We start from the raw sequence: 23,474 nt of genomic DNA on the forward strand, positions 1-23,474 counted from the left end.
TTTTCCTAGGTGTAAGTATTTAGCTTTTGTGCGAGTGAGTGAGTGCGTCTCATTTAATTTGATTTGAATTGTAACGTTAAATTTATTTTTTGTGATTAATAAATTTAACAGTTCCTTTCTTGAGCTCAATGTAAAGTAAAATCTTGTTTCATTTAATCCAAATTAAGCTTATTTTCCATATAGCTCCTAGCTGGCATAAACGTTTGCTTTCATAACTGGTACTTAGACCAGTCTTGTTGTATTAACTTAAAATCCGTTGTGCCAGGAGTTAATGCATCAGCAAGAACCTGATGTTATTATTATTAGTATTAGTTATTTATTGTCAGGGGTGAAGTAACTTTCTCCAGAGGCTAACAGTACAGTAAGTCAGCAATTGTGAGTAATTAGTCTCTGCTGTGTACTGTTGAGAAAGTTTTTGAATTCTCGTTCTTAGAGAATCGTTGCACGATTTAGCAAGACAATCATTGTCCCTGCTCTTCAGTATTATTGAATATTATTATCAATTTAAATAATATTTAAGCATATATTTTTAAAAACACCGTGAATATTATAAAAACCCCGTGACAATTGGCGACCTCATTCCAGGATATTAACTCCTAGCTATAAAGCTACTCACAAGATAGTGCTCACTCATTCATATTTAGGTATTTATTATTAAAGTTTATAGGCACAAGTTTACTGGTGGTTACCGGTAATTTAGCAAGTGAGTTTTTGCTTTATTAATCAATAGAGTACTTAACTCTAGTTTATTCTTGGTAACGCCAGACGATTTTATTCGCTCCTGGGAAGTCGGCGTACCCATTGTGTTTATTATTGAGTCTTCCCAGTCATTTACATTTTTGATTATTCTTTGCCAGTTAACTAGATAAGACTGGTCACCACTAGCTTGTGTCTGTATTCTTTATTTGTATTATTAGCATTCGTTTGCGAAGCAGTCAGTGCTCAGTTTCGTTTGCTTAATAAATTAGCACCATGGCAGCCAGTGCTTATGTACAGGAAGCCAAAGATATGGGTCTCACTGACCCAGAGAAAAAGAGCGAGATTCAGCGCGAATACGAGCGAGAACAGCGCAAACAACGTGAAAGAGAGCGTGCATATGAACAAGAGCAGCGTGAGAAAGAGCGCGAGTATGAGCGAGAACAGCGCGAATACGAGCAGAAACAACGCGAGCTCGAGTTAGAAAAAGAGCGAGAACAGCGCGAATACGAGCGTGAACAACGAGACAAAGAAACATGAACTTGAAGTGCTGAAGCTCAAGCGAGATTCCTTGGCTTCAGACGCGTCTGGTGCAGTTGGTCCAAGCTCCACGAGCGTTCTCCCTGGACACGTCCTGGCAACCCCACGCATCAAGCTTCCTTCATACAAGGAAAGCGAGCGAATCGAGCCGTACATAGCTCGTTTTGAGGACATGGCAGACTTATATCAACTGGATGAGGCAGCTAAGCGGCTTCAGTTTCTTAGCCTATTTGAGGGCCCTGCCCTCGATATTCTCCACAGAATTCGTGGAGACAATCTCACATATGAGATGATGAAAGCTGCACTCATTAAGGCGTATGGTCTCACAGTAGACGACGCCAAAGTTCAGTTCATGCGAGCTCGTCTCCAAGACAAGGAGACAGCTGTTCAGTTCCTTGATCGTCTCACAGCTTACTTAAATGAGTGGATGGAGAAAGATGAACCTCCTTCCACGCGTGAGGGGATAATTGACCTTATGCTGCGTACACAGCTAGAGAGGTCGTTGCCTGCTGAGCTCATAGCACAGCTTAAGATCTGCCAGGTGAAAGATGCCAGCCAAATGGCAGAGAAGGCTGACGCATTCTTTACTGCATACGGGTATCAAGCTCGTAAGCAAAACACCTGGAGCAGAAAAGATACTGCCAAGTCTGGGAAGCCGTCTCAGACTGAATCCCAGCACCAAGTCCATTCTCAGAATAATGGCCAAGGTCCAAAACCGCAGTGGAAGGACCAGGGGCAAAACACTCAGAAACCTGAGTGGAAGAGGTACAACAAGTACCCTGACCAGCAGCAGTATCAGCCACGCAATCGACCGTCGGGACAAACTTTTTCACCACCAGCTCAAAAGAGGCAGGAAGCGAATGCAGCCTTCATTCCTCAGCAGCAGCACGGTGGTCACGTCCCTACCAGTGTGGGTACTTCCCCACAGTTCACTAGTCCCACAGTGACAGTGAACCCCCCTCCACAGATGGCCAATGTTCCATCTTCCCAATATAATTCACAAGGCACAATGTTTGCCACATCAATTCAGCAGCCTCATGAGTGGCTAGCTGCTTCCTTCACAGGCCCTCCCACAGGTGACAGTACCTTCCTTGTTCAGCCAGGGTTTGTGGGAGGCATTCCTGTGAAGGTCCTGAGAGACAATGGTTCCTCAGGTTGCTCTGTCAAGCAGAGTCTAGTTCGGCCTGAGCAGTATACAGGTCGACAGATCCATGCAAACCTTATTGATGGATCAGTGAGATTGTTCCCTGAGGCATGTATCCAGGTGGCATCTCCATTTTATACTGGTATGACACTTGCAGTTGTCATGCCAGAACCCTTATTTGAACTCATCACTGGAAATATTAATGGAGTAGCTCCGATGGCGCTACTCAGACTTCGGCTGCTGCGGTAACACGAGCCATGACTGAGGCTCCAGACTGTGTCACCCCAGTGATCATTGAATCGCCGCAAGATCTGATGTGCAGTCAACTTGTTGTACAAGAACAACATTCTGACCCGACACTTGCTGCCGTGCGGAATAAACAAAAGGGTCGAGTAATTAAGTATTCACGGGGAGGTCGAGCCAAGTTCCTTCGCAAACAAGGACGGCTCTACCGTGAGTCACGAACACCCGAGGGCGAGGTTCGACTGCAGTTTGTCGTTCCCGCCAAGTACCGCCTAGCAGTGTTACAATGGGGTCATTGTTCAGTTTCAGGAGGTCACATGGGCAAAAGGAAGACCCAGGGCCGTATCCGAGCTGACTTTTTCTGGCCAGGGATGGGACAGGACATAGATAGTTTTGTCCGTTCTTGCAGTGTGTGCCAAAGTATCACCACTAATCAGGGACATGCCCTTCCTGTGCCATTTGTAACTACACCTGTAATCTCTGAGTCAGTTGAGAGACAGGGTAGTGGTGAAGTGGGTGCAGACCTGACGTCTCGCCCATTGGCCCCACAGGACACATTATGTCCAGGGCCTGTACATACATATTATGTACCGTAAGTTAAGGGGGAAGTTGAGAGGCGACTTGAGGCTATGGAAGACCCAAGTTTGCATAAGGATTCTCAGCTTCCTGGTACTAATAGAAGTACTGTAGGTTAAGGGGGAAGTTCGAGAGAGAACTCCGCAGAGGCGACTTGAGGCTATGGAAGACCCAAGTTTGCATAAGGATTCTCAGCTTCCCGGTACTAATATAAGTATTGTACTGTAGGTTAAGGGGGAAGTGAGAACTCTGCAGAGGCGACTTGAGGCTATGGAAGACCCAAGTTTGCACAAGGATTCTCAGCTCTCCGATATTAATATAAGAACTGTAGGTTAAGGCACAGGTTTAGGACCCGTGTGCGGTTCGAGGCTATGGAAGACCCGAGTTTGCACAAGGATTCTCAACTTGCCGACCATAATCGTGTACTATAATTAATGGCGACCTCGAATGTACGTCGTAGCACTGACTGCTAGGCAGAGAGAGTAATTGTAACATGATAAAATTTTGTCTCATTGACACTTTTGATGCTCCACCTCAATTGGTTTTGCAGGTTCAGCAATGGGTGTAGCAGTTTTGCTGTGAGGACCAGCTGATCGTCTGCTGCACGCTGCCGCCTCTTCTCTGCCTTCGTCGTCGCCATGTTATTATTTACTATGTCATTTTACACGTAGGTACAGTTACACTACAACTGTCACACCTACACCGTGTATTACATACATCACGCTACACAACAATTAGTTGTCAGTGTAAATGTAGCGAATTTTCGCTCAGTTTGACCTGAGTACAGGATTTTCACCGTCGTCACGGAGTTTTTCCCTCAAGCTTGCTTCTATTAACGTAAATACGAGGTTTTTTCGCTCACTGGCGACTGCGACTTTCTCCTGTAGCAGGATAGCACACACACCACAGTGTGAATCTTGTGTGAATGACTTAGGATGTATACATATATATATATATATCCACAATTTTTTTCCCATAAGGAAAAAATTTAATTTTGTAGGGGCGTAATGTCACGAATCAATTCGCGACATTTCCGTTTTGTGAGAAGCCACGAACTATTAGTGGAAGACTCACTGTGTATCGCTCAGCTAACCGTTTCTCCCTCCATTTCGGGGTATACTTTTCAAAACATTCGTCACTGTTTAAAAGTGACCGATTTAATGCACGTCACTAAGTGCTCTACTGAGCGATACAATTGTTTCTTTATTGTTCGCCCCTGCTCTCCTCAACCGTTAGCCACGCCTTCTTCCGGTAGCTTGTGCGTCCTTCCTATGCATTATTTGAATTGAGTCGAGTGTTTGCTGTGACGGAGAGAGGTCCTGTGCTACAGAAGTGAGAGTAAAGAGAGGTCAGCTAGTACCCAGACTCCGCTTGACACAGCCCCCAGACTCCCATTCTAGATTTGGGTGATACATAGCAGTCATCGACCGGTATTTCTTTTTTGTATAATCCTAGTTTTAAGAGTTTAGTTAAGGTGTTTTTTCCTAGGCGTAAGTATTTAGCTTTTGTGCGAGTGAGTGAGTGCGTCTCATTTAATTTGATTTGAATTGTAACGTTAAATTTATTTTTTGTGATTAATAAATTTAACAGTTCCTTTCTTGAGCTCAATGTAAAGTAAAATCTTGTTTCATTTAATCCAAATTAAGCTTATTTTCCATATAGCTCCTAGCTGGCATAAACGTTTGCTTTCATAACTGGTACTTAGACCAGTCTTGTTGTATTAACTTAAAATCCGTTGTGCCAGGAGTTAATGCATCAGCAAGAACCTGATGTTATTATTATTAGTATTAGTTATTTATTGTCAGGGGTGAAGTAACTTTCTCCAGAGGCTAACAGTACAGTAAGTCAGCAATTGTGAGTAATTAGTCTCTGCTGTGTACTGTTGAGAAAGTTTTTGAATTCTCGTTCTTAGAGAATCGTTGCACGATTTAGCAAGACAATCATTGTCCCTGCTCTTCAGTATTATTGAATATTATTATCAATTTAAATAATATTTAAGCATATATTTTTAAAAACACCGTGATTATTATAAAAACCCCGTGACACAGAGTATGGTGGAGTGTGATGGGGTGGAGTGGGGCAACGGTGGGGTTGGGTGGGGTAGTTTGGGGTGGAATTATCAGGCGAGGTAAGCTAAGGTATGGTGGGTTGGTTGGGATGGAGTGGGGTTATGGTGGGATTGGATGGGGTAGTATGGGGTGGGAGTATCAGGCTAGGAAGGGCAGAGTATGGTGGTGGCGGATGGCGTGGAATGGGGTTATGGTGGGGTTGGATGGGGTAGTATGGGTTTGAATTATCAGGCGAGGTAGGGTAGAGCATGGTGGGGTTTGTTGGGGTGGAGTCGGGTAATGGTGGGGTTAGAAGGGGTAGTATGAGGTGGAATCATCAGGCGAGGTAGGGTAGAGTATGGTGGGATTGGATGGGGTGGAGTGGGGTAATGGTGGGGTTGGAAGGGGTAGTATGGGGTGGAATTATACGGCGAAGAAGGGTATAGTATGGTGGGGTTGGTATGGGGTGGAGTGGGGTTATGGTGGGGTTGGACGGGGTAGTATGGGGTGGAATTATCAAGCGGGGTTGGGAAGAGTATGGTGTAGTTGGTCGGGGTGGAGTGGGGTAATGGTGAGGTGAGATGGGGTAGTACGGGGTGGAATTATCAGGCGAGGAAGGGTAGAGTATGAAGAGTTTGGGTGGGATGGAATGGGATTATGGTGGGGTTGGATGGGGTAGTATGGGGTGGAATTATATGGCGAGGTAGGGTAGAGTATGGTGGGGTTGGCTGGGGTGGAATGGGGTTATGGTGGGGTTGGAAGGGGTAGTATGGGGTGGAATTATACGGCGAAGTAGGGTATAGTATGGTGGGGTTGGTATGGGGTGGAGTGGGGTTATGGTGGGGTTGGACGGGGTAGTATGGGGTGGAATTATCAGGCGAGGAAGGGTAGAGTATGGTAGGGTTAGTGTGGGTGGAGTGGGGTTATGGTGGGGTTGGATGGGGTAGTATGGGGTGGAATTATCAGGCAAGGAAGGGTAGCGTATGGAAGGGTTAGTGTGGGTGGAATGGGGTTATGGTGAGGTTGGATGGGGTAGTATGGGGTGGAAATATAAGGCGAGGTAATGTAGAGTTTGGTGGGGTTGCTTTGTGTGGATTGTGGTTTTGGTGAGGTGAGATGGGGTAGTATGGGGTGGAATTATCAAGCGGGGTTGGGAAGAGTATGGTTGTGTTGGTTGGGGTTGAATGGTGTAATGGTGGGGTTGGATGGTGTAGTATGGGGTGGAATTATAGGGCGAGGTAGGGTAGAGTATGGTGGGGTTGGTTGAGGTGGAACGAGATTATTGTGGGGTTGGATGGGGTAGTAAGGAGTGGAATTATCAGGCGAGGTAGGGTAGAGTATGGTGGGGTTGGATATGGTGGAATGGGGTTATGGTGGGGTTGGATGAGGTACTATGGGGTGGAATTATCAGGCGAGGTAGGGTAGAGTATGGTGGGGTTGGATATGGTGGAATGGGGTTATGGTGGGGTTGGATGAGGTAATGTGGAGTGGAATTATCAGGCAAGGTTGGGTAGGGTATGGAGGGTTTGGGTGGGATGGAATGGGATTATGGTGGGGTTGGATGGGGTAGTATGGGGTGGAATTATCAGGCAGGGTTGGGAAGAGTATGGTTGGGTTGGTTGGGGTGGAATGGTGTAATTGTGGGGTTGGATGGGGTAGTTTGGGGTGGAATTATCAGGCGAGGTACGCTAGGGTATGGTGGGTTGGTTGGGATGGAATGGGATTATGGTGGGCTTGGATGGGGTAGTATGGGGTGGAATTATCATGCGGGGTTGGGAAGAGTATGGTTGGGTTGGTTGGGGTTGAATGGTGTAATGGTGGGGTTGGATGGGGTAGTATGGGGTGGAATTATAGGGCGAGGTAGGGTAGAGTATGGTGGGGTTGGCTGGGGTGGAATGGGGTTATGGTGAGGTTCGATGGGGATAGTATGGGGTGGAATTTTACGGCGTGGTAGGGTATAGTATGGTGGGGTTGGTATGGGGTGGAGTGGGGTTATGGTGGGGTTGGACGGGGTAGTATGGGGTGGAATTATCAGGCAAGGAAGGGTAGCGTATGGTAGGGTTAGTGTGGGTGGAATGGGGTAATGATGGGGTTGGATGGGGTAGTATGGGGTGGAAATATAAGGCGAGGTAATGTAGAGTTTGGTGGGGTTGGTTTGTATGGATTGTGGTTTTGGTGAGGTGAGATGGGGTAGTATGGGGTGGAATTATCAAGCGGGGTTGGGAAGAGTATGGTGTACTTGGTCGGGGTGGAGTGGGGTAATGGTGAGGTGAGATGGGGTAGTATGGGGTGGAATTATCAGACCTACCACAGAGTATGGTGGGGTTCACTGCGGTGGAATGGGGTTATGGTGGGGTTGGATGAGGTAATGTGGAGTGGAATTATCAGGCAAGGTTGGGTAGGGTATAGAGGGTTTGGGTGGGATGGAATGGGGTTATGGTGGGGTTGGATGGGGTAGTATGGGGTGGAATTATCAGACAAGGTTGGGTAGGGTATGGAGGGTTTGGGTGGGATGGAATGGGATTATGGTGGGACTGGATGGGGTAGTATGGGGTGGAATTATCAAGCTGGGTTGGGAAGAGTATGGTTGGGTTGGCTGGGGTGGAATGGTGTAATGGTGGGGCTGGATGGGGAAGTATGAGGTAGAATTATTAGTCGAGGTTGGGTAGAGTATGGTGGGGTTCGTTGGAGTGGAGTGGGGTAATGGTGGGGTTGGAAGGGGTAGTATGAGGTGGAATCATCAGGCGAGGTAGGGTAGAGCATGGTGAGGTTTGTTGGGGTGGAGTGGGGTAATGGTGGGGTTGGATGGGGCAGTATGGGGTGGAGTTATGAGTCGAAGTAGGGTAAAGTATGGTGGAGTGTGATGGGGTGGAGTGGGGTAACGGTGGGGTTGGGTGGGGTAGTGTGGGGTGGAATTATCAGGCGAGGTACGCTAGGGTATGGTGGGTTGGTTGGGATGGAGTGGGGTTATGGTGGGGTTGGAAGGGGTAGTATGGGGTGGAATCATTAGGGGAGATAGGGTCATGGATGGTGGGGTTGGTTTGTGTGGATTGGGGTTTTGGTGAGTTTAGATGGGGTAGTATGGGGTGGAATTATCAGGCCAGGTTGGGTAATGTATGGTGGGGTTGATTGGGGTCGAACGGAGTAAATTTGGGGTTGGATTGGGTAGTTAGGAGTGGGAGTATCAGGCGATGTAGGGTAGAGTATGGTGGGGTTTGTTGGGAGGAATGGGGTTATGGTGGGGTTAGATGGGGTACTACTGGGGTGATTTATGAGGTGAGGTAGGGTAGAGTATGGTGGGGTTGGCTTGTGTTTTATTGGGGTTATATGGGGTAGTATGGGGTGGAAATATCAGGCGGGGTTGGGCAGAGTGTTTTGGGGTTGCCAGGGGTGGAACGGGGTTATGGTGGGGTTGGATGGGGTAGCATGGAATGGGAGTGTCAGGCGAAGGAGGGTAAAAAATGGAGGGGCTGCATGGGGTGAAATGGGGTTATGGTGGGGTTGGGTTGGGTTGTATTGGGTTGAATTATCAGATAAGGCAGGGTGGAGCCTGGTGGGGTTGGTTGGGATGCAATGGGGTTATGGCGGGGTTGGATGGGGTAATATGCGGTGGATTTACCAGGCGGGGTAGGGTACAGTATGGTGGGGTTGGTGGGGTTGGAATGGGGTTATGGTGGGGTTGGATGGGGTAGTATAGGGTGGAATTATCAGGCGAGGTAGGGTACAGTATGGTGCGGTTGGTTTGTATTCATTGGGGTTTTGGTGAGGTTAGATAGGGTAGTATGGGGTGGAATTATCAAGCCAGGAAGGGTAGAGTATGGTGGTGTTGGCTGGGATGGACTGGGGTTAAAGTGAGGTTTGATGGGGTAGTATGGGGTGGAATTATCAGAGGAGGCAAGGTGAAGTATGGTGGGGTTGATATAGGGTGGAGCGGGGTAATGGTGGGGTTGTTTAGGGCAGTATGGGGTGGAATTATCAGGCGTGGTAGGGTAGACTATGTTGGGGTTGGATGGGGTGGAATGGGGTTATGGTGGGGTTGGATGGGGTAGTATGGGGTTGAATTATTAGGCGAGGTTGGGTAGAATATGATGGGGTTGGTTGAGGTGGAATGGGGTTATGGTGGGGTTGGATGGGGTAGTATGGGGTGGAATTATCAGGCGAGGTAGGGTAGAGTATGGTGGGGTTGGCTGGGGTGGAATGAGGTTATGCTGGGCTTGGACGGTGTAGTATGGGGTAGAAATGTCAGGCGAGGTAGGGTAGAGTACGGTGGGGTTGGATCGGATGGAGTGGGGTAGTGGTGGGGTTGGATGGGGTAGTATGGGGTGGAATTAACAGGCGGGGTAGGGTAGAGTATGGTGGGGTTAGTGTGGGTGGAATGAGGTTATGGTGGGGTTGGATGAGGTACTATGGGGTGGAGTTAACAGGCGAGGTAGGGTAGAGTATGATTGGGTTGGTTTGTGTGGATTGGGGTTATGGTGGGGTTGGATGTGATACTATGGGGTGGAATTAACAGGCGAGGTAGGGTAGAGCATGGTGGGGTTGGTTTGTGTGGATTGGGGTTTTGGTGGGGTTAGACAGGGTAGTATGGGGTAGAATTATCAGGCGAGGTAGAACAGAGTATTGTGGGGTTGGTTGGAGTGGAATGGGGTTATGGTGGGGTTGGATGGGGTAGTATGGAGTGGAATTAACAGGCGAGGTAGGGTAGAGTATGGTGAGGTTGCATGGGATGGAACAGGGTTATGGTGGGGTTGGATGGGGTAGTATGGGGTGGAATCACCAAGTAAGGTTGGGTAGGATATGGAGGGGTTGGCTGGGATGGAATGGGTTTATGGTGGGGCTGGATGGGGTAGTATGGGGTGGAATTATCAGGTGACGAAGGGTTGAGTATGGTGGGGTTGGTTTGGATGGAATGGGTTTATGACAGGATTGGATGGGGTAGTATGGGGTTCAATTATCAGGTACCGTAGGGCAGAGTATGGTGGGGTTAGTGCGGGTATAATGGGGTTATGGTGGGATTGGACGGGGTAGTATGGGGTGGAATCATCAGGCGAGCTAGGGTAGAGTATGGTGGAGTTGGTTGGGGTGGAACGGGGGAATGGTGGGGTTGGATGGAGTAGTGTGGGGTGGAATTAGTAGGTGAGGTTGGGTAGGGTATGGAGGGGTTGGCTGGGATGGAGTGGGGTTATGGTGGGGTTGGATGATGTAGTATGGGGTGGAATTATCAGGCAAGGTCGAGTAGAGTATGGTGGGGTTGGATGGGGATGAATGAGATTATGTTGGGGATGGATGGGGTAGTATGGGATGAAATATCAGGCGTGGTAAGGTGGAGTATGGTGGGGTTGAAGGAGATAGATTGGGGTTATGGTGGGGTTGGATGGGGTAGTTTCGGGTGGAATTATCAGGCCAGGTAGGGTAGACCTTGGTGGGACTGGGTGGGGTTGATTGGGGTTATGGTGGGGTTAGGTGGGGTAGTATGGGGTGTCTTTACGAGTATCAGGCGAGGTAGGGTAGCGTATGGTGGGGTTGTTTGGGGTGGAATGGGGTTATGATGGGGTTGGATGGGGTAGTATGGGTTGGAATTATCAGGTGACGAAGGGTAGAGTATGGTGGGGTTGGTTGGGTTTGAACGGTTTATGGTGGGATTGGATGGGGTGGTATGGGGTGGAATTAACAGGAGAGGTTAGGTAGAGTAAGGTGGGTTTGGTTTAGGTGGAATGGGGTTATGGTGGGGTTGGATGGGGTAGTATGGGGTGGAATTGTTATGCGAGGAAAGGTAGAGTATGTTGGGGTGATTTAGGTGGAATGAGGTTATGGTGGGGTTGGATGGGGTAGTATGGGGTGGGAGTATCAGGGAAGGTAGGATAGAGTATGGCGGGGTTAGTTGGAGAGGAATAGGGTTATGGTGGGGTTGGACGGGGTAGTATGGGGTGGAATTGTCAGGCGAGGTAGGGTAGAGTACGGTGGGGTTGGATCGGGTGGAGTGGGGTACTGGTGGGGTTGGATGGGGTGGAATTAACAGGCGGGGTAGGGTAGAGTATGGTGGGGTTAGTTTGGGTGGAATGTGGTTATGGCGGGGTTGGGTGGGGTTGTATGGGTTGAATTATCAGGCAAGGTAGGGTAGCGTATTGTGGGGTTAGCTGGTGTGGAATGGGTTATGGTGGAGTTGGATGGGGTTGAATCAGGTGAGGCAGGGTAGAGCATGGTGGGGTTGGTTCGGTTTCAATGTGTTTAGGTGGGGTTAGTTGATGTGGAATGGGTTTATGTTGGGTTGGTTGGAGTAGTATGGGGCGGAATTATCATGTGAGAGAGGGTTGAGTATGGTGGGGTTAGTTTAGGTGAAATGGGGTTATGGTGGGCTTGGATGTAGTATGAGTCGGAATTATTAGGCGAGGTTGGGTCGGGTATGGAGGGGTTGGCCTGGGGTGGAATGGAGTTATGGTGGGGTTGGATGGGGTAGTATGGGGTGTAAATATCAGGCAAGGTAGGGAAGAGTATGGTAGGGTTGGCTGGGGTGGAATGGGGTTATGGTGGGCATGGATGGGGTAGTATGGGGTGGAATTATCAGGCAAGGTAGGGAAGAGTATGGTGGGGTTGGTTGGGGTGGAATGGGGTTATGGTGGGCATGGATGGGGTAGTATGGGGTGGAATTATCAGGCAAGGTAGGGTACAGTATGGTAAGGTTGGATGGGATGGAACGGGATTATGGTGAGGTTGTCAGGTGGGGTAGGGAAGCGTAGAGCTGGGTTGGTATGGGTCAAATGGGGTTATGGTGGGGGTTGGATGGGTTAGTATCGGGTTGAATTATCAGATGAGGCTGGGTACTGCATGGTGGGGTTGGTTGGGGTGGAATGGGGTTATGATGGGGTGGAATGTGGTAGTATGGGATGGAATTATGAGGCAGGATAGGTAGACCATGGATGGGTTCATTTCTGTGGATTGGGGTTTGGTGGGGTAGTAAGAGGTGGAATTATGAGATGGGGTAGGGCACAGTATGGTGGGGTTGGTTGGGATGGAATCGGGTTATGGTGGGGTTGGATGGGGTAATATGGGTGGAAATGTTACTCGAAGTAATGCAGTGTATGGTGGGGTTGGATGGGATGGAATAGGGTAATAGTTAATTTGGATGGGGTAGTATGGGGTGGAATTATCAGGCGAGGTAGGGTAGACTAAGGAGGGGTTGGTTGGGGCGGAATGGGGTTATGGTGGGGTTGGATGGGGTAGAATGTGGTGTAAATATCAGGCAAGGTAGGGAAGAGTATGGCAGAGTTGGTTGGGGTAGAATGGGGTTATGGTGGGGTTGGATGGGGTAGTATGGGGCGGAATTATCAGGCGAGGTAGGGTAGAGTATCATGGGGTTGGTCGGGGAGGAACAAGGTTATGGTGGGGTTAGGTGGGGTAGTATGGGGTGGGAGTATCATGCAAGGTAGGGTAGAGTATGGCAGGGTTAGTTGGAGAGGAATGGGGTTATGGTGGGGTTGGAAGGGGTAGTATGGGGTGGAATTATCAGGCGAGGTAGGGTAGAGTATGGTGGGGTTGGTTGAGGTGGAACGGGATTATTGTGGGGTTGGATGGGGTAGTATGGGATGGAATTATCTGGTCAGGTTGGGTTGATTTTTGTGGATTGGGGTTTTGGTGGGGTTTGATGGGGTGCTATGGTGCTGCATTATCAAGCGGGGTAGGGTAGAGTATGGTGTGGTTGGCTGGGTTGGAATGGGGTTATGGTGGGGTTGGACGGGGTAGTATAGGGTGGAATAACCATGTGAGGTAGGGCAGAGTATGGTGGGGTTGGTTGGGGTGGAATGGGGTTATGGTGGGTTTGGATGGGAAATTATGGGGTGGAAATATCAGGCAAGGCAGGTAGGAGTATGGTTGGGTTGGTTGGGGTGCAATGGGGTTATGGTGAGGGTGGATGGGGTAATATGGGGTGGAATTATAATCGAGGTAGGGTAAAGCATGGTTGCTCCATCTCCTCTCGTATCCCCAGTAAGGAGTAAAGAAAAGATCTTGAATGGTGTATAACGGAGGTAGTATTGTTACAGGGTGGGGTTGGTTGAGTTTGAATGGGGTTATGGTGGGGTTAGTTGGGGTAAAATAAGGTGAAATTATCAGGCGAGGTAGGGTTGAGAATGATGAGATTGGTTGTAATGGAATGGGGTTATGGTGGGGTTGGATGGGGTAGTGTAGGGTCGAATTATCAGGGGAGGAAGGGAAGAGGATGGTGGGGTTAGTGTGGATGGAACAGGGTTATGGTGGGGTTGGATGGGGTATTATGGGGTGGAAGTGAGGCGAGGAGGGGTAGTGTATGGTGGGGTTGGTTTAGGTGGAATGTTGTTATGATGACGTTGGATGGGGGCAGTATGGGGTGGAGTTCAGGAAAGTTTGGGCAGGGCATGGAGGGGTTGGTTGGGAAGGAATGGGGATATGATGGGGCTGGATGGGGTAGTATGGGGTGGAATTATTAGGAGAGGTAGGGTAGAGTATGGTGGGGTTGGTTGGGGATGAATGTTATTATGGTGGAGTTGGATGGGGTAGGATGGGGTGGAATTATCAGGCGATGTAGGGATGAGTATGGAGGGGTTAGTGTGGGTGTAAGGGGTTTATGATGGGACTGGATGGGGTAGTATGAAGTGGAATCTTTAGGCGAGGCAGTGTGGAGTATGGTGGGGTTGGTTTGTGTGGATTGGGGTTATGGTGGGGTTGGATGGGGTAGGATGGGGTGGAACTATCAGGCGAGGTAGGGTAGAGTATGGTGGGTTGGTTGGGGTTCAATGGGGTTATGGTGGGGTTGGTTGGAGTAGTATGGGATGGAATTATCAGGTGAGGTAGGGTAGAGTATGGTTGGGTTGGTTGGGATGGAACAGGGTTATGGTGGGGTTGGATGGGATAGTATGGGGTTGAATTATCATGTGACGTAGGGTTGAGTATGGTGGGGTTCTTATGGGGTGTAGCGAATAACGTTAGGGTTGTTTAGGGTAGTATGGGGTGGAATTATCCTGCTAGGCTGGGTAGAGTATGGTGTGGTTGGTTGGGGTGGAATGGGCTTATGGTGGGGCTGGATGGGGTAGTATAGGGTTGATTTACAAGACGAGGTAGGGTACAGTATGGTGGGGTTGCTTGGGGTGGAATGGGGTTATGATGGGGTTGGATGGGGTAGTATAGGATGGAATTGTCAGGTAAGGAAGGGTAGAGAATGGTGGGGTTGGTTGGGGTGGAATGGGGTTAAGGTGGGGTTAGATGGGGTAGTATGGGGTGAATTTATCAGGCGAGGTAGGGTAATGTATGGTGGGGTTGGTTTGGATGGATTGGGGCTGCGGTGGGGTTGGATGGGGTAGTATGGGGTGGAATTATCAGGCGAGGCAGGGTAGTGCATGGTGGGGTTGGTTGGGGATGAGATTATGGTGGGGTTGGTTGGGGATGAGATTATGGTGGGGTTGGATGGAGTAGTATGGGGTGCAATTATCAGGCGGGGTTGGGAAGAGTATGGTTGGGTTGATTGGGGTGGAATGGTGTAATGGTGGGGTTGGATGGGGTAGTATGGGGTCGAATTATCAGGCGAGGTAGGGTGGAGTATGGTGGGGTTGGTAGGGGTTGAATGGGGTTATGGGGGTTGGATATGGTGGTATGGAGTGGAATTATAAGGCATGGTACGGTAGACTATGGTTGTGTTAGTTGGGGTGGAATGGGGTTATGGTGGGGTTGGACGGGGTAGTATGGGGTGGAATTATCAGGCTAGGAAGGGTAGCGTATGGTGGGATTAGTGTGAGTGGAATGGGGTTATGGTGGGGTTGGATGGGGTACTATGGGGTGGAATTAACAGGTGAGGTAGGGTAGAGTATGGTGGGGTTGGTTCGTGAGGATTGGGGTTCTGGTGGGGTTAGATAGGGTAGTATGGGGTAGAATTATCAGGCGAGGTAGAACAGAGTATTATGGGGTTGGTTGGAGTGGAATGGGGTTATGGTGGGGTTGGATAGGGTAGTATGGAGTGGAATTAACAGGCGAGGTAGGGTAGAGTATGGTGGGGTTGGTTTAAGAAGAATGGGGATAGGGTGGGGTTGGATGGGGCAGTATGGGGTGGAATTATAAGGCGAGGAAGGGTAGACTATGGTGGGGTTGGTGGGGGTGGAATGGTGTTATGGTGGGGTTGGATGGGGTAGAATGGGGTGGGAGTATCAGGCGAGGTAGGGTAGAGTATGGTGGGGTTGGCTGGGGTGGAATGGGTTTATGGTGGGGTTGGATGGGGTTGAATTATCGAGCGAGGTAGGGTGGAGTATGGTGGGGTTCGATAGGGTGGAATGGGGTAATGGTGGGGTTGCATGGGGTAGTATGGGGTGGAAGTGTTGGGCGAGGAAGAGCAGAGCATGGTGGTGGCGGTTGACGTGGAATGGGGTTATGATGGGGTTGGATGGGGTAGTATGAGTTTGAATTATCAGGCGAGGTACGGTAGAGCATGGTGGGGAATTTTGGTGTGGAGTGGGGTAATGGTGGGGTTGGATGGGGTGGAATTATCAGGCAATGTAGGGTAGAGTATGGTGGGGTTGGATGGGGTGGAATTATCAGGCAACGTAGGGTAGAGTATGGTGGGGTTGGATGGGGTGGAATTATCAGGCAACGTAGGGTAGAGTATGGTGGGGTTAGTGCGGGTATAATGGGGTTATGGTAGTATGGGATGGAATCTTCAGGCGAGACAGTGTGGACTATGGTGGGGTTGGTTTGTGTGGACTGGGGTTTTGGTTGGATGGGATAGTTTGGGGTGTAATTATCAGGCTATGTTCAGCAGAGAATAGTGGGGTTGGGTGGGGCTGAAAGGGGTTATGGTGGTGTTGAATGGGGTAGGATGGGAGGGAATTATCAGGCCAAGAAGGGTACAGTACGATTGCGTTGGTTTGTGTCGTTTGGGGTTTTGGAGGGGTTAGATGGGGTAGTATGGTGTTGAATTATCAGGCGGGGTAGTGCAGAGTATGTTGGGGTTGGTTGACGTGGAAAGGGGTTATCGTGGGGTTGGATGAGGTAGGATTGGGTGCGAGTATTAGGCGAGGTAACGCAGAGATGGTGGGGTTGGTTTGGGTGGAATGAGGTAATGGTGGGGTTGGATGGGGTAGTACGGGGTGGATTTACCAGGCAAGGTACGGTAGAGTATGGTGGGGCTGGTTGGAGTGGAACGGGGTTATGAAGGGGTTGGATGGGGTAGTATGGAGTGGAATTAACAGGCGAGGTAGGGTAGAGTATGGTGGGGTTGGTTAAAGAGGAATGGGGTTAGGGTGGGGTTGGATGGGGTAATACAGGGAGGAATAATGGGGAGGTAGGGTAGGGTATAGTGGTTTTGGTTGGCATGGAATGGGGTTATGTCGTGGATGGATGGATGGGGTAGTATGGGGTGGAAATATCAGGCGAGGTAGGGTAGAGTATGGTAGGGTTGGTTGGGGTGGAATGGGGTTATAGTGGGGTTGGATTCGGTAGTATGGGGTGGACTTATTAGGAGAGGTAGGGTAGAGTATGGTGGGGTTGGCTGGGGTTGAATCGGGTTATGGTGGGGTTGGATAGGTTAGTATGGGATGCAATTATCAGGCAAGGTTAGGCAGAGAATGGTGGGTTTGGTTGGGGTGGAATGGGGTAATGGTGGGGCTGTTTAGGGTAGTATGGGGTGGTATTGTCTTGCGACGAAGGGTAGAGTATGGTGGGGTTGGTTCGAGAGGCATGGGTTTATGGTGGGGTTGGTTCGAGAGGCATGGGTTTATGGTGGGGTTGGTTCGAGAGGCATGGGTTTATGGTGGGGTTGGATGGGGTAATATGGGTTGGAAATATAAGGCGAGGAAATGTAGATTATGGTGGGGTTGGTTTGTGTGGATTGTGGTTTTGCTGAGGTGAGATGGGGTACTATGGGGTAGAATTATCATGCGTGGTTGGGAAGAGAATGGCAGGGTTGGTTGGGTTGGAATGGTGTAATGGTGGGGTTGGATGGGGTAGTATGGGGTGGAATCATCAGGCGAGGTAGGGTAAAGCACGGTGGGGTTTGTTGGGGTGGAATGGTGTAATGGTGGGGTTGGATGGGGTAGTATGGGGTGGAATCATCAGGCGAGGTAAGGTAGAGCACGGTGAGGTTTGTGGGGGTGGAGTGGGGTAATGATGGGGTTAGAAGAGGTAGTATGGGGTGGAATTATACGGCGAAGTAGGGTATAGTATGGTGGGGTTGGTATGGGGTGGAGTGGGGTTATGGTGGGGTTGGACGGGGTAGTATGGGGTGGAATTATCAGGCGAGGAAGGGTAGCGTATGGTGGGATTAGTGTGGGTGGAATGGGGTTATGGTGGGGTTGCATGGAGTAGTGTGGGGTGGAAATAGAAGGCGAGGTAATGTAGAGTTTGGTGGGGTTGGTTTGTGTGGATTGTGGTTTTGGTGAGGTGAGATGGGGTAGTATGGGGTGGAATTATCAGGCGGGGTTGGGAAGAGTATGGTTGGGTTGGTTGGGGTGTAATGGTGGGGTTGGATGGGGAAGTATGGGGCAGAATTATTAGTCGAGGTTGGGTAGAGTATGGTGGGGTTCGTTGGAGTGGAGTGGGGTAATGGTGGGGTTGGAAGGGGTAGTATGGGGTGGAATCATCAGGCGAGGTAGGGTAGAGCATGGTAAGGTTTGTTGGGGTGGAGTGGGGTAATGGTGGGGTTGGATGGGGCAGTATGGGGTGGAGTTATGAGTCGAAGTAGGGTAAAGTATGGTGGAGTGTGTTGTGGTAGAGTGGGGTAACGGTGGGGTTGGGTGGGGTAATGTGGGGTGAAATTATTAGGCGATGTACGCTAGGGTATGGTGGGTTGGTTGGGATGGAGTGGGGTTATTGTGGGATTGGATGGGGTAGTATGGGGTGGAATCATCAGGCGAGGTAGGGTAGAGTATGGTGGGGTTGGATGGGGTGGAGTGGGGTAATGGTGGGGTTGGAAGGGGTAGTATGGGGTGGAATCATCAGGGGAGGTAGGGCCATGGATGGTGGGGTTGGCTTGTGTGGATTGGGGTTTTGGTGAATTAGGATGGGGTAGTATGGGGTGGAATTATGAGGCCTGGTTGGGTAATGTATGGTGGGGTTGATTGGGGTCGAACGGGGTAAATTTGGGGTTGGATTGGGTAGTAAGGAGTGGGAGTATCAGGGTATGTAGGGTAGAGTATGGTGGGGTTTGTTGGGGGGAATGGGGTTATGGTGGGGTTAGATGGGGTACTACTGAGCTGATTTATGAGGTGAGGTAGGGTAGAGTATGGCGGGGTTGGCCTGTGTTTTATTGGGGTTATATGGGGTAGTATGGGGTGGAAATATCAGGCGGGGTTGGGCAGAGTATTTTGGGGTTGCCATGGGTGGAACTGGGTTATGGTGGGGTTGGATGGGGTAGCATGGAATGGGAGTATCAGGAGAAGGAGAGTAGAAAATGGAGGGGTTGCATGGGGTGAAATGGGGTTATGGTGGGGTTGGGTTGGGTTGTACTGGGTTGAATTATCAGAGAAGGCAGGGTGGAGCCTGGTGGGGTTGGCTGGGATGGAATGGGGTTATGGTGGGGTTGGATGGGGTAATATGGGGAGGAATAATGGGGAGGTTGCGTAGAGTAGGGTGGTTTTCGTTGGGGTTCAATGGGGTTATGGTGGGGTTGGATGGGGTAATATGGGGTGGAATTATCAGGCGGGGTAGGGCAGAGTATGGTGGGGTTGGTTGGGATGCAATGGGGTTATGGTGGGGTTGGATGGGGTAATATGGGGTGGAATTACCAGGCCGGGTAGGGTAGAGTATGGTGGGGTTGGATGGGGTGGAATGGGGTTATGGTGGGGTTGGATGAGGTAGTATAGGGTGGAATTATCAGGCGAGGTATGGCGGAGTACGGCGGGGTTGGTTTGTGTGGATTGGGGTTTTGGTGAGGTTAGATGGGGTAGTATGGGGTGGAATTATCAGGCAGGTAAGGGTAGAGTACGGTGGTGTTGGCTGGGATGGACAGGGGTTAAAGTGGGGTTTGATGGGGTATTATGGGGTGGAATTATCAGGGGAGGCAAGGTTGAGTATGATGGGGTTGATATAGGGTGGAGCGGGGTAATGGTGGGGTTGTTTAGGGCAGTATGGGGTATCAGGCGTGGTAAGGTAGACTATGTTGGGGTTGGATGGGGTGGAATGGGGTTATGGTGGGGTTGGATGGGGTAGTATGGGGTTGAATTATCAGGCGTTGTAGGGTAGACTATGTTGGGGTTGGATGGGGTGGAATGGGGTTATGGTGGGGTTGGATGGGGTAGTATGGGATTGAATTATTAGGCGAGGTTGGATAGAGTATGGTGGGGTTGGCTGGGGTGGAATGAGGTTATGCTGGGCTTGGACGGTGTAGTATGGGGTGGAATTGTCAGGCGAGGTAGGGTAGAGTACGGTGGGGTTGGATCGGATGGAGTGGGGTAGTGGTGGGGTTGGATGGGATAGTATGGGGTGGAAGTAACAGGCAGGGTAGGGTAGAGTATGGTGGGGTTGGTTTGTGTGGATTAGGGTTTTGGTGGGGTTAGACAGGGTAGTATGGGGTAGAATTATCAGGCGACGTATAACAGAGTATTATGGGGTTGGTTGGAGTGGAATGGGGTTATGGTCGGATTGGATGGGGTAGTATGGAGTGGAATTAACACGCGAGGTAGGGTAGAGTATTGTGGGGTTGGTTTAAGAGGAGTGGGGTTAGGGTGGGGTTGGATGGGGTAGTATGGGGTGTAATTATCAGGAGAGGTAGGGTAGAGTATGGTGGGGTTAGATAGGGTGGAATGGAGTAATGGTGGGGTTGGATTTGGTAGTATGGAGCTGAATTAACAGGCGAGGTAGGGCAGAGAATTGTGGGGTTGGATTGGGTGGAATGGGGTTATTGTGGGGTTGGATGGGTAGTACGGGGCGTTTTTTTCAGGGTCGGTAGGGTAGAGTATGGAGGGGTTGGTTGGGGTGGTATGGAGTTATGGTGGGGTTGGATGGGGTAGTATGGGGTGGAATTATCAGGCGAGGTAGGGCAGTGTGTGGAGAGGTTGGCTGGGGTTGAATGGGGTTATGTTGGGTTTGGTTGGAGTAGTATGGGGTAGAATTATCATGTGAGACAGGGTACAGTATGGTGGGGTTGGTTTTTGAGAAATGGGGTTATGGTGGGGTTGGATGGGGTAGTATGGGGTGGAATCATCAGGCGAGGTAGGGTAGAGTTTTTTTTTTTTATGCGAGGAAGAAGGAACCAAAGGCCACAAGTCCGCAATAACTGTTCCTTCCAAGAGAAAACAAAATACAAGAGAGAGCCAAATTCAAGATCTGATCATTTCGAGATGCCTGGACACACTGTGTTTGAAAGACTGGAGATCATAGGAAGCAGGAAATACAGACAGAGGGAGACAGTTCTAAAGTTGACCTGTTACATAAATGAAGGACTGGGAGTAATGGTTAACTCTTGCATTAGAAAGTTGGACAGAAAAAGGATGAGAGTTTGCTGCTAGACGGGTGCTATGCGCCCGTCGTAGAGGTGGATGAATGCAAGCAGACAGTTCAGAGGAACAGTGACCATTGAAGTCGCGAGGAGAAAAGAGATAAAGATGCAACAGTGTGGCAAAGAGACAGAGGTTGAAGGGAGTGAGTAAGGGAAGGAGAGTTAATGAGACGAAAAGCCTCTGACTCCACCCTATTGAAAAGAGCTGTATGTGGGGAGCCTCCCCATACATGAGAGTTTTACTCCACACAGGGGAGAATAAAACCCCTGTATAGAGTCAACAATTGTGCAGGGGTAAAGAAAGAACGGAGTCGGCTTAGCACACCTAATCTCTTGGAAGCAGATTTTACAAGAGATGTAATATGATGTTTCCAAGATAAGTCCCGAGTAAATGAAACCCCAAGCATGTGCAAGGATGATGCAGGAATAAGCTGACTATTATTAAACATTAGTGGGTATACCTGTTGAAGATTTTGTCGGGTTGATAGATGTAAAAACTGAGTCTTTGATGCATTAAAAACACCCAGATTATTTTAACCCCAGTCAGAGATACGAGCCAAGTCAGACATTAGGTGTGCCATAGCCTCATCCCTTGTTTGTTGAAGTAACTGCTGAGATGGGCGTTGCGGGAACCGAACGGAAAGGTGAAGGGTGGAGTCATCAGCGTATGAGTGGACAGGGTTACATGTACAGCTTAGAAGGTCACTGATGAATAAAAGGAAGAGTTGGTGATAGGACAGAGCCCTGAGGAACACAACTGTTGATAGATCTAGGAGAAGAACGATGGCCGTCTACAACAGCAGCTATAGAACGACCAGAAAAGAAGCTAGAGATGAAGGCACAGATAGAAGGATAGAAACCGTAAGAAGGCAGTTTGGAAAAAAAAGATTTATGCCAGGCTCGTTCGGAAGTTAGTGTGCGTCGAATGGAGTTATGATGGGTTTGTATGGGGTAGCCCGGGGTGCAATTATCAGATGAGGTAGGATAAAGCATGGAGGGGTTGGTTAAGATGGAATGAGGTTTTGGTGGGGTTGGATGGGGTTGAATTACTAGACGAGATTGGGTAGTGCATGGTGGGGTTGGTTGGGGAGGAACGGGGTTATGGTGGGTTTGGATATGGTACTATGGGGTGGAATTATTATGAGGTAAGATAGAGCATGCTGTGGTTGGTTTAGGTGGAATGGGGTTATGGCGGGGTTGGATGGGGTACTATGGGGTGGAACTATCAGGCGCGGTAGGGCAGAAGCGGTGGCTCAATCGGTAGAGAGGTGGCCTGCTGTCCTAACGGACCCAGGTTCGAATCCCGGCTGGGGCAGGGAACAGTTTAAGGATTTGAAGTCCTGTATGAGACAGCCCTAGCATGTATTCAATATGGACGGTGGGTGTTAGCGCCGAAGTGGTGACATGTAGAGGTGTATGGTATGTAGGAGGACTGCTGGGCCTTGATAGCAGGCTGTGAAGCCTATGCCCAGAGTCGGACACAAAAAAAAAAAAAAAAAAAAAAAAAAGTATGGTGGGGTTGGCTGGGGTTGAACGATGTTATAGTGGGGTTGGAGGGGGTAGGATGGGGTAGGTTTATCAGGTAAGTCAGGGTAGAATATGGTGGTGTTGGTTGGGGTGGAATGGGGTTATGGTGGGGTTGGATGGGTTAGTATGGGGTGGAATTATTAGGCGAGGTGGGGTAGAGCATGGTGGGGTTGGTTTGGGTGGAACGGGGTTATGGTGGGGTTTGATGGGATAGTATGGGATGGAATTATCAGGCGTGGTAGATTATGGTGGGGTTGGTTGGGGTAAAATGGGGTAGTATGGGGTGGAATTAACAGGCGAGGCAGGGTAGACTATTGTGTGGTATGATGGGATGAAATGGGGTTTTGGTGGGGTTGGATGGGGAAGTTTGGGGTTGAATTATCAGGCGAGGTCAGGCAGAGTATGGTGGGTTTGGTTTAGATGGAATGGGGTTACGGTGGGGTTGGATGGAGTAGTATGGGGTGGAATTGTTATGCGAGGAAGGGTAGAGTAGGTTGGGGTGATTTAGGTGGAAAGAGGTTATGGTGGGGTTGGATGGGGTAGTATGGGGTGGGAGTATCATGCAAGGTAGGACAGAGTATGGCTGGGTTGGCTGGAGAGGAATGGGGTTATGGTGGGGTTGGACGGGGTAGTATGTGGTGGAATTATCAGGCAGGTAAGGGTAGAGTGTGGTGGTGTTGGCTGAGATGGACTGGGGTTAAAGTGGAGTTTGATGGGGTAGTATGGGGTGGAATTATCTGGCGAGGTAGGGTAGAGTACTGTGGGGTTGGATCGGGTGGAGTGGGGTAATGGTGGGGTTGGATGGGGTAGTATGAGATGGAATTAACAGGAGGGGTAGGGTAGAGTATGGTGGGGTTAGTGTGGGTGGAATGTGGTTATGGTGGGGTTGGATGGGGTAGTTAGGGGTGGAATCAACAGGGGAGGTAGGGTACAGTATAAGTGGGGTTAGCTGGGCTGGAATGGCGTTATGGTGTTGGATGGGGTTGTATGGGGTTGAATCAGGCGAGGTAGGGTATAGTATTGTGGGGTTGGTTCATTTTCAATGTGTTTAGGTGGGGTTACTTGATGTGGAATGGGGTTATGTTGGGTTAATTGGAGTAGTATGGGGTCGAATTATCATGTGAGAGAGGGCTGAGTATGGTGGGGTTAGTTTAGGTGGAATGGGGTTATAGTGGGGTTGGATGGGGTGGAATTATCAGGCCAGGTAGTGTAGAGTATGGTGGGGTTATTTGGGGTGGAATGGTGTTAT

This window comes from Coenobita brevimanus, chromosome 114 (assembly GCF_032717465.1).
Source record: "Coenobita brevimanus isolate Jiangsu-jjx chromosome 114, ASM3271746v2, whole genome shotgun sequence".
In the NCBI taxonomy this organism is placed as follows: Eukaryota; Metazoa; Arthropoda; class Malacostraca; order Decapoda; family Coenobitidae; genus Coenobita; species Coenobita brevimanus.